Source organism: Elephas maximus, chromosome 3, assembly GCF_024166365.1.
Source record: "Elephas maximus indicus isolate mEleMax1 chromosome 3, mEleMax1 primary haplotype, whole genome shotgun sequence".
NCBI classification, from domain to species: Eukaryota; Metazoa; Chordata; class Mammalia; order Proboscidea; family Elephantidae; genus Elephas; species Elephas maximus.
In genome coordinates this window covers 133,364,797-133,378,877 of record NC_064821.1, presented here as the reverse complement: position 1 = coordinate 133,378,877, position 14,081 = coordinate 133,364,797, and the positions used below count along the sequence as shown (strand labels likewise).

At 35.3% G+C, this 14,081-nt stretch overlaps 1 protein-coding gene across 2 annotated transcripts in view; it reads right to left on the bottom strand.

Moving 5' to 3' along the window:
- Positions 1 to 14,081, bottom strand: part of PRKACB (protein kinase cAMP-activated catalytic subunit beta) — a 138,418-nt gene that overhangs the window by 57,061 nt on the left and 67,276 nt on the right. The gene's annotated exons all lie outside the window — the stretch shown is intronic.

The following is a 14,081-nucleotide window of genomic DNA, read 5'->3' as shown; positions in this document are numbered from 1 at the left end:
CTGAGCAATCACAATCAACAAATCAAGAAGCATTTATTCATGAAAATCTGTTAACACAACTGAATTTGTTGTTTGCAAAAATACTAAACTGAGTCCTTCAGTCTGAAAGGAAATGACACTAGACAATAACTCCAATCCACAGGAATAAATTAAGAGCCCTGGAAACAGTAAATATATACATAAAGGACTGCATAAATGTATTTGTGTGTGTGTTCTCTGAACTTGACTTAAAACTATATAAAGCAATAATTATAACACTGTATTGGTAGGTTTGTATAAATATATAGATGTAACATATGTGATGACACAAATTTGGAGATGAAATGGAGCTATATTAGATCAAAGAAGCCATATTTTCCTAGAATTAAGTCAGTATTACCCTAAATAGATTGTGATGAAATAAAAAGCATATTATAGCCCTAATACAACCATTAAGTAAATATTTTTTTAAATTTAGTTAAAAAAATCAATAGAGGAATTAAAATGGTATAATGTGAATATTTGCTTAACACACACAAAAAAGGCAGCAGAGGAGGAAAGAGGAGCAACAACAACAACAAAAGCCATGAGATATGTAGAAAACAGGCAGTGAAATGGGTGATGTAACTTCAACCATATCATTAATTATAGTACATGTGAATGGAATAAACAAATCAAAGGGCAGAGATTATCAGAATGATAAAGAGCAAGGTCCAACTACATCCTTTCTACAAGAGACAAACTTTTAAATCCAAAGACATAAATAGGTTGAAAGTAAACAGGAAAAAGATATACCATGCAAACTAACTATAAAACATCTCGAGTGCCTATATTAATATCAGACAAAATAGACTTTAAGCTAAATATTACTAGAGACAGAAAAGGGCATTTCCTAATGATAGAAGGGCCAATACATCTGGGAGATATAAAATTAGAAATGTATATGCACTGAACAACCAGTTAACCAGCTGCCATTGAGTTGATTCCAACTCATGGCAACCCATGGGTGTTAGAACAGAACTGTGCTCCATAGCATTTCAATGGCTCATATTTCAGAAACAGATCACCAGGTCTTTCTTCCAAAGCCACTCTGGGTGGACCCAAAACACCAACTTTTGGTTAGCAGCCAAGCACATTAACTGTTTGCACTACCCAGGAACTTAGCACTGAACAAACCACCCACCCACTGCTGTTGAGTCAATTTCGACTCACTGCGACCCTACAGGACAAAGCAGAACTTCCCCAGAAGGTTTCCAAGTCTGTAAATCTTTATGGAAGCAGACTGCTGTATCTTTCTCCCACGGAGTGGCTGGTGGGTTCAAACTGCCGACCTTTTGGTTAGCAACCAAGCACTTTAACTATTGCCCCACCAGGGCCCCTCACAGCACTGAACAACCAAATTCCCAAAATACTGAAACAAAAAAACCTAACAGAATTGAAGGAGAAATACATAATTCAACAATTACATATTGAGAGTAGAGCTTTCAATACTCTACTCTCAATAATTAATTTAAAAATTGGACAGAAAATCAGCAAGGATACAGAACTTAAATAACATCATCAAAGAAAACCTGACATTTATAAAACACAGCACAATAACATTCTTTTCAAGCACACACGGAAATTCTCAGTATTAACCATATGACAGGCAATATAACAAGTCTTAATTTGAAAAGATTGAAATTGAAAAAACGCTCAAAATATGGTCTCTGATCACAACAGAATTAAATTAGTAATAGACAACAAAAAGAAATTTTGGAAATCTCCAAATCTGTGGGTATTTAAAACACAAAGAATTTGCCAAGGGAAATTAAAAAATATTTTGAAGAAACAAAACCAAAATTTCTGGGATGCAGCTAAAGCAGTGCTTAAAGAGAAATTCACAGCTTTAAACACCTTTATTTTCCTCTTCTTTATTTTTTTAAACACCTTTATTTTAAAGAAAGAAAGAAGGGAATGATCAGAGTATTGAGCAGGATCTAATGAAATAGAAAACTGGAAAACAGTAGAGAAAAAGAATGAGACCAAAAGTCTTAATGGTAAATCTTCAGCTAGGCTGACCATAAAATAAAACAGAGAAGACACTAATTACCAAAATGAGGAACGAAAAAGAGGACACCCCTAGCCCTAGAAAAATTAAAAAAGATATAAAGGAATGCTATAAACAACTTTATGCCAAGCATATCAGAAAATTTAGATGAAATGAACAAATTCCTAGAAAGACATAAATTGCCAAAATTAACTCAAGAAGAAACAGAAAATCTGGATAAACGATAACAAAAAAATTGAAATAGTAATTAAAATTTTCCCACAGGAAAGCTCTGGTCCAAGTGGCTTCACTGGGGAATTCTATGAAACATTCAAAGAAGAAATAATACTGATCCTACACAAACTCTTTCAGAATACAGACGAGTAGGAAACACTTCCCAACTCATTCTATGAGGTCTAATACCAAAATTAGTCAAAGATCAATAGGCCAATATCCATCACAACATTACTGTAAAATCCCTTATCAAAATATTAATAAAACAAAGAGTAAAACCACATAATCATCCCAATAGATGCAGAAGAAGCATTCCACAAAATCCAACACCCATGATAAAACCTCTCAATGAACCAGGACTAGACAGGAACTTCCTCAACCTTATAAAGATATTTAGAGGAAATAAAACTGCCCTACAGTTTACATGGAGCCCTTACAGTTTACATGGAGCCCTAGCAGTACAGTGGTTAAGAGCTCAGCTGCAAACCTAAAGGTCGGCATTTCGAATCCACCAGCGGCTCCTTGGAAACCCTATGGGGCAGTTCTACTCTGTCCCATATGGTTTCTTTGAGTTGGAATTGACTCAATGGCAATTTTTTTTTAATAGCTTATATTAATGATGAAAGACTGCTTTCACCCAAAGGTTGGGAATAATGCAAGTATGTCTGCACTCACTCCTTCTATTCAGCTTTGTGCTACAGGTTCTAGGCAGTGCAATGAGACAAGAAAAAAAAAATAAATAAAAGGCATACAGATTGATAAGGAAGAAGTAAAATTGTCTTTATTTACAAACAACATGATTCTGTATGCAAACAATTCTAAGGAATTGACAAAGAAACTACCAGAACTAATGAGTTAAGCAACATCATAGGCTATAAGATCAATATATTCAAAAATCAACAGAATTTTTATATATTATCCAAAATGAAATTAAGAAATAACTCCATTCACAATGCTATCAACAGAAATAAAACAGGAACAATTTTAACAAAGGAAGTTCAAGGATTAAACACCGAAAAATGGTAACACTGCTGAGAGAAATTAAAGAACATCTAAATAAATGAAAAGGCATTTCATATTTATGAATTGGATGAATGAATATTGTCAAGATAGCAATTCTCCACAACTTGATCTACATGTTCTACACAATCTCAATGAAATTCCAGCATAGGCTTTTAAAATGTATACAAAAATGCAAAGAACCCAGAATAGTCAAAACGATTTTAAAGAAGACCAACGAAGTTGGAGGACTTACACTACTTGATTGTGAAACTTACTTTAAGGTTACAGTAACCAAGATAATGTGGTTTTGGCATAAGAATAGACACAAGTAGATCACTAGAGCAGAATTAAAAATTCAGAAATAAACTCTTACATTTATTATCAATTAATTTTTTTTAAAAAGGGCAAGACAATTTGATGGGGAAAAGAAAGTCTTGTCAACAAATGGTGCTACAACAACCAGATATCCATATGGAAAAAAAGGAAGAAAAAGAGAGAAAAAAAAAATGATCTATACCTCACACCATATACAAAACTTAACTCAAAATGAATTTCTAGAAGAAGGCATGGAATAAAATCTTCCATTATCTTGGGTGAGGCAAAAATTTCTTAAGATTTTACACCAAAAGTGCATTCCATAAAGAACAAACAAAAAAAGATAAACTGGACTTCACTATAATTTTAAAATCTTGCTTTTCCAAGATATCATTTAAGAAAATGATAAGACAAACCACAAACTGGGAGAAAATATTTGTAACTCATAACTTGTGTTCAGTATAAATAAAGAATTCTTAATACTTGATAATAAGACAATTTCGAAAATGGGTAAAAGATTTGAATACACATTTCACTAAAGAAGATACACAACTGGCTTACATGAACATGAAAATATATTCAACATTTTCAGTCCTTAGGGCAATACAAACTAAAACTACAAGGAAATGGCACTTCACACCTACCAGAATGGCTATAATCAAAAAGACCGATAATACCAAGTCGTGATGAGGATGTGGAGAAACTGAACCCTCTTACATTGCTAGTGAGAATGTAAAGTGGTACGGCTACTTTGGGAAAAAGTTTGGCAGTTTTCTAAAAAGTTAAACATAAACTTATCATATGACCTAGCAATTCTACTTCTAGATAGCTACCCAAGATAAACAAAAACCTAAGTCCATACAGACTTGTATACAAATGTTCACAGCAGCATTATCCAAATAGTTAGAAACCAGAAACAACCTAATGTTCATCAGCTGCTGAATGGATAAACAAAATGTATTATATTCATATAAAACCAAAAAAACCAAACCCATTGCCGTCAAGTCAATTCCGTCTCATAGCGGCCCTATAGTACAGAGTAGAACTGCCCCATAGAGTTTCCAAGGAGCGCCTGGTGGATTCAAACTGCCAACCTTTTGGTTAGCAGCCGTAGCACTTAACCACTACGCCACCAGAGTTTCCTTATATTCATACAGCATAGTGTAATTCTGCAATAAAAAGGAGCCAACTCTTGATACATTCTACAACATGGATGAACTCTGAAAGCATTCTGCTAAGTGAAAGAAGCCAGAAATCATAGACGATTATAGTCTACCATTCCATTTACGTAAAATGCCCAGAAAAGAAAATCTATAGAGAACTAACCAGTTTTTGTCTGAGGCTAGGGTGAAAGTGGGTATTGACAGCAAAAGAATACAGAGACTTTTGAGGGTGATGGAAATGTTCTAAAACTGAATTGTGGTGACAGTTGCCCAACTCTATAAATTTACTAATAATCATTGAGTTTTACACTTATAATGTATAAGCTTTATGGTATACAATTTATAACTCAATTAAAAAAAAGTTGGCAAGTGCTTCTCTACCTAAGTAGAGAGAGATCTTTGTGGTGTCCTTCACAGGACAACTTAATTACGTAAATATAAGACTAGTAGGCATTCATTACCTTGGGTGAATGATCTAACAAGACCCTTTTGGGAACCATAAACACTGCATCCTGTAGTAAAACATGCAAACCCATTGTTGTCAAGTTGATTCCGGCTCCTAGCGACACTATAGAACAGAGAAGAACTGCCCCATAGAGTGTCTAAGGAGCGCCTGTTGGATTTGAACTGCCGACCTTTTGGCTAACAGCCGAACTCTTAACCACACCACCACCAGGGTAGACAGAGCTAATTAAACGGAAGAAGATAAGTAGATCTGCATAAAAACTAAAACGAATTCTGAAAGGAGGGATCAAACCCAGACCCTATCCATTCTGAAGTTCAGAATTATCAGAACTGCTTCCCTGACTTTTACTGGTACTACCTGTCATCCTTGAGCAGAAAGGCATGCTAAAGAGGCTTTCTTGAAGAGGAATGGAGAAGCTGGGTTGGTGTTTTAGGCTTAACATCATAGTCTAGATCAAAGCTCTGTAGGCCAAGTTCAACTTCCTCCAGAGGTCAGACAGGTTAAAAAAAAAATTAAGTAGCGAAGGCTAAGCAAATCAGAAAGTATAAATCCTGATTAAAGAAGACAGTTATTCTGTGCTGCCCCTTTATTCTGATATGGAATAAAAGGCCAGTGAAACCAGTTCTTTTAATTTTTCAAGTAAGCTAAAGTGCAGATATCTATATGAAATATTTTGATTTTAAAAAATATCATGTGGCCTAATGAAACATATCTGTGAGTTGCATTTGGGTTCCAGACCACCACTTTACTATCCCTGGATTAGATGCTCAAGAATGGAAGGCTTGTTCTTGCAGAGTATGGGGACTGGTTAACCCAACCTGGCATGGAAGCCAGGATGATTAAGCATATTAGTATAATATAAAAAAATATATATATAAGGAACCTAAATTCTGTGGTATAACCCTTGAATGAGCATAACACTGGAAAGAGTGAGCTCATCCTCCCATTAAGAACCACTGAGGTCCCTGCACAAATCAGTGGTATCATATCAATCAAGAGCAAGGGCATATCCAATTGTATGGCACCAACCAAAACCTATGGGATACAGCAAAAGCATTGCTCTGAGGGAAATTCACAGCAATAAATGCCTACATTAAAAAAAGAAGAAAGATCCCAAATGAATAGCTTAATTCTACAACTTGAGGAACTAGGAAAGCAAAAGCAAGTCAAGCCCAAAGCTACCATTAAAAAGGGAATAATAAAGATCAGAACAGAAATAAATGAAAAAGAGAAGAGAAAAACAAGAGAGAATCAATGAAACCAGAAATTGGTTCTTTGAAAAGATCAATAAAATTGACAAACCACTAGCTAGACTGACAAAGAAAAAGAGAAGATACAAACATCTAAAATTAGAAATGAAAGTGGGGGCATTACAATTGATGCTACATTACAAGAGAAATAAAAAAGATTATAAAGGAATACTATGAACAGCTGTATGCCAACATATTAGATAACTCAGAAGAAATGGATGGTTTTCTTGAAATATATAAACTCCCAACACTGATTCAAGAAGAAATAATGAAGCCCAACAGACTCGTAACAAAGAGAATGAATCAGTAACCAAAAATTTCCCAAAAAGAAAAGCCCTAGACCAGATGGCTTCACAGGGGAATTCTATCAAACATTTAAAGAAGTACTTCCAAAAAAAATAGAAGAGGAGGGAATACTACCATTCATTTTATGGGTAAGCATTACACTGATACCAAAACCAAACAAAAATACCTCATGAAAATAAAACTACAGACCAATATCCCTAATGAATATATATGTAAAAATACTGAACAAAATATTAGCAAACAGAACCCAAAAACTTATTTAAAAGGATTATATGCCATGATCAAGTGACATCCCAGGTGTTTCAACATTAGAAAATCAATGTAATACACCACATTAATAAAACAAAGGAAAAGAACCACATGATCATCTCAATCAATACAGAAAAGGCATTTGGCAAAATTTAAATTCCTTTCATGATAAAAACCCTCAACAAGAAAGGAAATTCCTCAATATAATAAAGGGCAACTATGAAAAACCCCAGCTAACATCTTACTCAATGCAGAATGATTGAGAGTGTTCCCATTAAGATCAAAAACAAGACAAAGATGCCAACTCTCACCACTACTATTCAACATCATTCTGGAAGTCCTAGCAAGAACAGTTATGTTAGGGGGGAAAAAAAAAGGTATCCAAATTGGGAATGAGGAAGTAAAACTACCCTTTTCGCAGATGACATGATTCTATAAATAGAAAACCCCAAAGAATCTAAAAGAAAACTATCAGAACTAATAAAAAGAATTTATCAAAGTGGCAAGGTACAAGGCTAACACACAAATATCAGTTGGGTTTCTACATATAAGCAATGAGAAAACTGAGAGGGAAATCAAGGAAACATTAGCATTTACAATAGCATCTAACAGAATACAATACCTAGGAATAAATTTAACTAGGAAGGTGGAAGACCTGTATACAGAAAACTATAAAACATTACTAAAAGAAATCGAAGACCTAAATAAATGGAAAGACATTCCATGTTTGTGGATTGGAAGGCTTAATTAAGATGTCAATACTACCCAAAGAAATCTATAAATTCAATGCAATCTCCATCAAAATTCCAACAGCCTTTTGCACAGAAATGGAAACGCCAATTCTCAGATTTATATATATGGAAGGACAAGGGAACCCAAATAGCTAAAGGAATCTTAAAGAAGAAGAACAAAGTAGGACTCACACTTCCTGACTTCAAAACATGCTATAAAGCTACAGTAATTAAAACAGCTGGGTACTGATATAGACATATAGACCAATGGAAAAGAATTGATATCCCAGAAATAAATCCCTACATCCATGGTCAATTGATTTTCCACAAGGGTGCTAAATATATCCAACGGGGAAGGAAGATGTCCACATTCAGAAGAATGAACCAGGATCCAACCCTTACATTGTACACAAAAACCAATTCAAAATGGATTAAGGACCTAAATGAGAAACCCCAAACCATAAAATTCTTAGAAGAAAACATACGAATGAAGCTGTGGAACCCAGACTTCCGTGATGGGCTATGAGATATAACAACAAAAGCATGCGCAGCAAAAGACAAAATAGACAAATGGGACCTCATAAAAATTAAATACTTCTGTGCATCAAAGGACTTTACCAAAAAAGTGAAAAGACAGCTTACAGAGTGGGAGAAAATTTTAGGGAACCATATATCTGATAAGGGTCTAATACCCAAAATTTATAAAATACTTCTACAAGTTAACAACAAAAAGACTAACAACCCAATCAAAAATGGGCAAAATGCTTGAACAGAGATTTCACCAAAGAGGATATTCAAATGGCTAACAAGCACATGAAAAGATGCTCAATGTCATTGGCATTTATTGTTGTTGTTAGTTGCTGTGGAGTCAATTCCAACTCATGGTGACCTCATAGGGCGATACAAAACAAAACCACAATAAGATACCATCTCACTCCTATTAGAATAGCAAGGATTAAAAAAAATAGAAAACATTAGGTATTGGTGAGGTTGTGGAGCAATAGGAAACCTCATCCATTGCTGGTGGGAACGTAAGTTGGGAGAGCCACTGTGGAAAATAGTTTGGCAGTTCCTCAAAAAGCTGAATACAGAACTACAATGTTGTTGTTAGAACTACAATGTTGTCATTAGGTGCCATCAAATCAGTTCCAACTCATTGCAATCCAACGTACAATAGAATGAAACACTGCCTGATCCTGCGCCATCCTCACAATGATCCTTATACTTGAGCCAACTGTTGCAGCCACTGTGTCAATCAATCCATCTCATTGGGTGTCCTCCTCTTTTTCATTGGCCCTCTACCAAGCATGATGTCCCTCTCCAGGAACTGGTCCCTCCTGATAACATATCCAAAGTATGTGAGATTAAGTCCTGCCATCCTCGCTTCTACGGAGGATTCTGGCTGTACTTCTTCGAAGATAGATTTGTTTATTCTTCTGGCACTCCATGGTATATTCAATATACTTCGCCAACACCATAATTCAAAGGCGTCAATTCTTCTTTGGTCTTCCTTTTTTATTGCCCAGCTTTCACATGCATATGAGGCAAATGAAAACACCATGGCTTGGGTCAGGCACACCTTAGTCCTCAAAGTGACACCTTTGCTTTTTTAACACTTTGAAGAGATCTTTTGCAGCAAATTTGCCTATTACAATGTATCATTTGATTTCTTATCTGCTGCTTCCATGGATGTTGATTGTGGAACCATATGGCCCAGCGATTCCACTCTCAGGTATATACCCAAAAGATCTGAAAGCAGTGATGCAAACAGACATATGTATAACAGTGTTCACTGCAGCACTATTCACAAAAGCCAAAAGGTGGAAACAACTGAAATGCCCATCAACTGTAGAATGGATGGAAAAAAATGTGGTATGTATATACAATAAACTGTTACTCAGACATAAAGAGGAATGGAGTCCTGATGCATGCCACAACATGGATGAACCTAGAGGCCATTATGCTGAGTGAAATAAGTCAGACACAAAAGGGCAAGTATTGTATGATATCACTTACATGAAATAATCAAATATATAGAAACCAAAAGTAATTAGTTGTTACCAGGGATAGGAGGGAGGGAGAAAGAAGGAGCTTTTGCTTAGCGTGCACTCAATGTATGTTAATAAAAAAAAAAAAAAAAAATAGTGGTGGCATAATTTGGAAAAAGACAGCAAGAACGGTTATACAACTTAAAGAATGTAATGAATATCACTGAATTGTACATGTAGAAATTGATGAATTACTGTATGTTTTGTTGGTTATATCACTAAAAATTTTTTAAAAAAGGTCAAATAATAAAAAAAAAAATTCTTCGGGATCAGTTTTAAACCATGTAATTGTTGCTGTTGTTGTTAGTTGATGGCGAATCGATTCTGATTCACAGCAACCCCATGTGTGTCAGAGTAGAACAGCATTTCATAGAGTTTTCAAGGCTGTAACCTTTCAGAAGCAGCTAGCCAGGCCTGTCTTCCAAGGTACCTCTGGGTGGGTTTCAAACTTTCAACTGTTTGGCCAGCTAGCAGTCAAGTACTTAACTGTTTGCACCACCCAGAGACTACATGAAACCACGTAGCAGTGGCAAAATCAATGGCAGCTAAGAATATATATATGCTGATCAAAATCTGCATTTCTTTCTTCATCTAACCTTTGGAGAGATGATTAGCCTCCTTGGAGTGAGTAACCTCCCTAGAAGTTTAATGATACTTGAAGGGACCTGGAAGAAGACACAAAAAATGAGCTACTTAGAAATCCTGCTAATTTACATAGATGGTATGTGATGATAATTTGAATATTTAAAAAATATACCCTTATTTGCTTCCCAAATTAGCTATACTTATTATATAACCATAACCAGTAGCCATTTTTTCAGAACTTGCAAGAAAACATTTTTCCAGCTTCCATTTATTACATTTTTTGGATGACATCTTATTTTCAAAGCTCTTTGACTAGCCTGTCGGTCTTCTGGATCCTCATAATATGCACTCTGTCTCTTTCTGTATCCACCAGGAAGTCTTGGACACAAATCTACACTATAGGAGATGAAGACCTGTTTTGTTTTTTTTCACACACATACAGAAAGATTTCATAGAACAGTGATTAAAAGCATGGGCTTTGGAGCCAGACTACCTGGGTTCAAATTTCGTTTATTAAGTAACTTTAAGGAGGTCTGTTGTTGTTGTTAGGTGCCATTGAGTCGATTGCCCCATAGGGTTTTCTGGGCTGTAATCTTTATGGAAGCAGATAGGCAGGTCTTTCTCCCAGCAAGTCTCTGGGTGGGTTCAAACCGCCAAACTTTCGATTAGCACTTAAGCACTTAACCATTGCACCACCAGGGCTCCTTTTAAGGAGGTTACTTAACAATGTGCTTCAGCCTCTTCAACTATAAGGTGTGAATAATAATAATAATACTTACAGGGTTTTCCAAAGAATTACATAAACTGAAATATTCGGTGTGCTTAGAACAATGTCTGACAAATAGTAAATGTTTCATGTGATAAGGTATGTGACAATATCCCAACCAGGGAATTTGGAAGTTGGGTGATAGGAGTCACTGCTACATTGCACTATTAGAATTACAGTATGCACTTTATGACTGAATCTGCAGCCCAGTCAGATTATACTATGCTGATTACCAAGGAGTACCCACGGATAATAAGCTATTCAGCAATAAAAGACTGTCTCTTAGACCATTTGCTACTATTAACTGACCAATTTTAAAAAGTGGGAAAAATCTTTGGTAAACACTACTAATAAAGGAGAAAATACAGCATGCTTGATATGCCAGGAAGAAAACTGAAACACTATAATATGGTAAATACTCTTCCCTAAAGGGTGAAACAAATTTAACTCCAAGAGGATATATTACATGTATATCTGTGATACAATTAATTTAATGCAAAAGCCTTAAAATGGTCCTAACAGTTCTTTAAATGTGTCCTGTAAAATATAATCTTGGGTATGTACAATGATTTAACTGTAAAAATGGTTATCACAGCATTTTTTTATAAAATAGTAAAAAAAATAAAACAACCTAGATAGCCAGTGATTGGCTAATAAATTACAGTGCATTCTTGTGACTGAATAACCAAAAAACCAAACCCACTGCCATTGCGTCAATTCCAACCCATGGAGACCTCAGAGGACAGAGCAGAACTGCCCCATAGGGCTTCCAAGGCTGTAAACCTTTACAGAAGCATACTGCCCATCTTTCTTTCACAGAGCAGGTGGTGGGTTTGAACCGCCAGACCTTTCAGTTAGCAGCAGAGCACTTTAACCACTGTGCTACCAAGCCTCCTTAATGGAATATAAAACAGCCATCTAAAAAGATATTGTAGAACAACTCTTTATGATAAGGAAAAATGTTATGCAAGTGTGTACTGCAAGATTTAAATTTAAGGGGAGGGTGGAAATTTGTGTGTATACATACATACATACATACACACAGACATATGGTATACGCAAATGTCAACAGTGGTTATCTTTTGGTAGGATTGTATGTGATTTTTGCTTTTTACTTTGTTATTTCCTAGGGTTTTCATATTTTCTCCAACGAAGATATATTATTTGTTAACCAGATTAAAATGTTCTTAGGGAAAAAAAATGTCTCAAACCCTGATGCACATAAATCACCTGGGGAATCTTGTTAAAATGCAGATCCTGACTCAGTAGATGTGGGTGCAGACTGAGATTCTGTCTTTCTAACAAGCTCTCAGGTGATGCTAACGTTGCTGGATCACACTTTCATTAGCAAGGCGCTACCCAGAGTACATGCATTTAATCAGCCTTCTCCTCTAACTCCAGTACAACCAAGTACAAACTTCTCACTATGTTAGTACCCTTGATATAGTACTTGGCATTTCTAAATAGCTAACGAAAACATTTTCTAATTTCAAATGACTGAATACCCTGATTAGTTTTTCTAAAAAGTTTGCCAATTTCTCAAAGTCTGAAAGCATGATAAAAGAAACACAGCTAACACCGAAAAGTTCATTGCCTCTGGAGTGTGGTATTTACTAGGGTCAGGTCAGTATTTTACTGTTTTTGGTTGATGGCCATAAGTCTTTAAAATAAATCTCAAAGATCACAATAGAATAAATTAGAGTAAGATGGTCCATGTAAGCCTGTAGTGATATTTAATGTTAATCTAACAAATCAACATTTATTGACAACCATGCTGGCAATACCAAAATAAACCAGACAAGTTCTATACCTTTGAGGAGTTCAAAATCATATAAAGAATACAGTTAGCTTAAGGATAAGTAGTATAATGTTAACACTATAATATAAACCATAATAAAGTGAACATAAGATGATGTGTAAGAATACAAAGAAGGAAATCACAAATTCTAAGGATGAGGGATACAGGAATAAAACGCTTTGGTAATTTTTTGCACAGAGATGATATTTTACTGAAGCCTTAAAGTATGAGCAAATCTCACCACTACTAGAAGTAGGGAAAGAAAATTCCAAGCAGAAGAAACACCTCAAACAAGCATTGTTATTACAAAAAGAATCCATTATCTGACTGTTGCCATGCCAAGTTCACTGCAGTATCTAAGTGCATTAGTTCTAATTAACTGCCCAGTGCAAATAAAACAAAAATGATAGTAGCTAAACACATTTCCCTGTACTAGAACAAGTTAATTTCTCCCGCACTATGCTAGTTAAAATTAAGTTTCTTTAGGCTCTCTAAACAAAGGTTGCATTATATAATTCTCTTTTAAAAAAACTGCACTGGTTGCCCGTTTATTAGAATGTAGTCTGAAATTCTGAAAGACAGAAAGCTTTCAAGATCAGATCCACAAATTACTGTTCCAAACACTATTTTACTATATCTTTTAAGTAAATACTAAATTTTCTTATGGTTGTTCATGCTATTTTCTTATAATAAAATAATTTCTTCCTCTTTCTTTGAGTCTCAAAATTCTGTTTTTTCTTCGATATTCTTGATAGCCCCCATCTTCTCTTTAGTGTTAATTTTTCCCTACACCAAGCTCCCCAAGTAAGCTGCACCCACTCTTCACTTAGTGACTATCTCGTCATCTGACATTTCACATTCACGACAATAGTAAAAAATCTGACTCTTTTGTGCATTAATGATGTACGTCTGGCAATAATGAATGTCGAGATGCAAGGCAAGAATATACTGGCTGTGATGGTTAAGGTTATGTGTCAACTTGGCTGGGCCATGATTCTCAGTGGTTTGGCAGTTATATAATAATGTAATTTGGAATGTATGTAATGATGTAGTCATCCTCCATTTTTCTGATCTGATGTGGTCATTCATCCTCCATTTTTGCATAATGCTTATTTTCTCATAACAACCTGGTCTTTGGAACTTAACCATACCGATAAGTG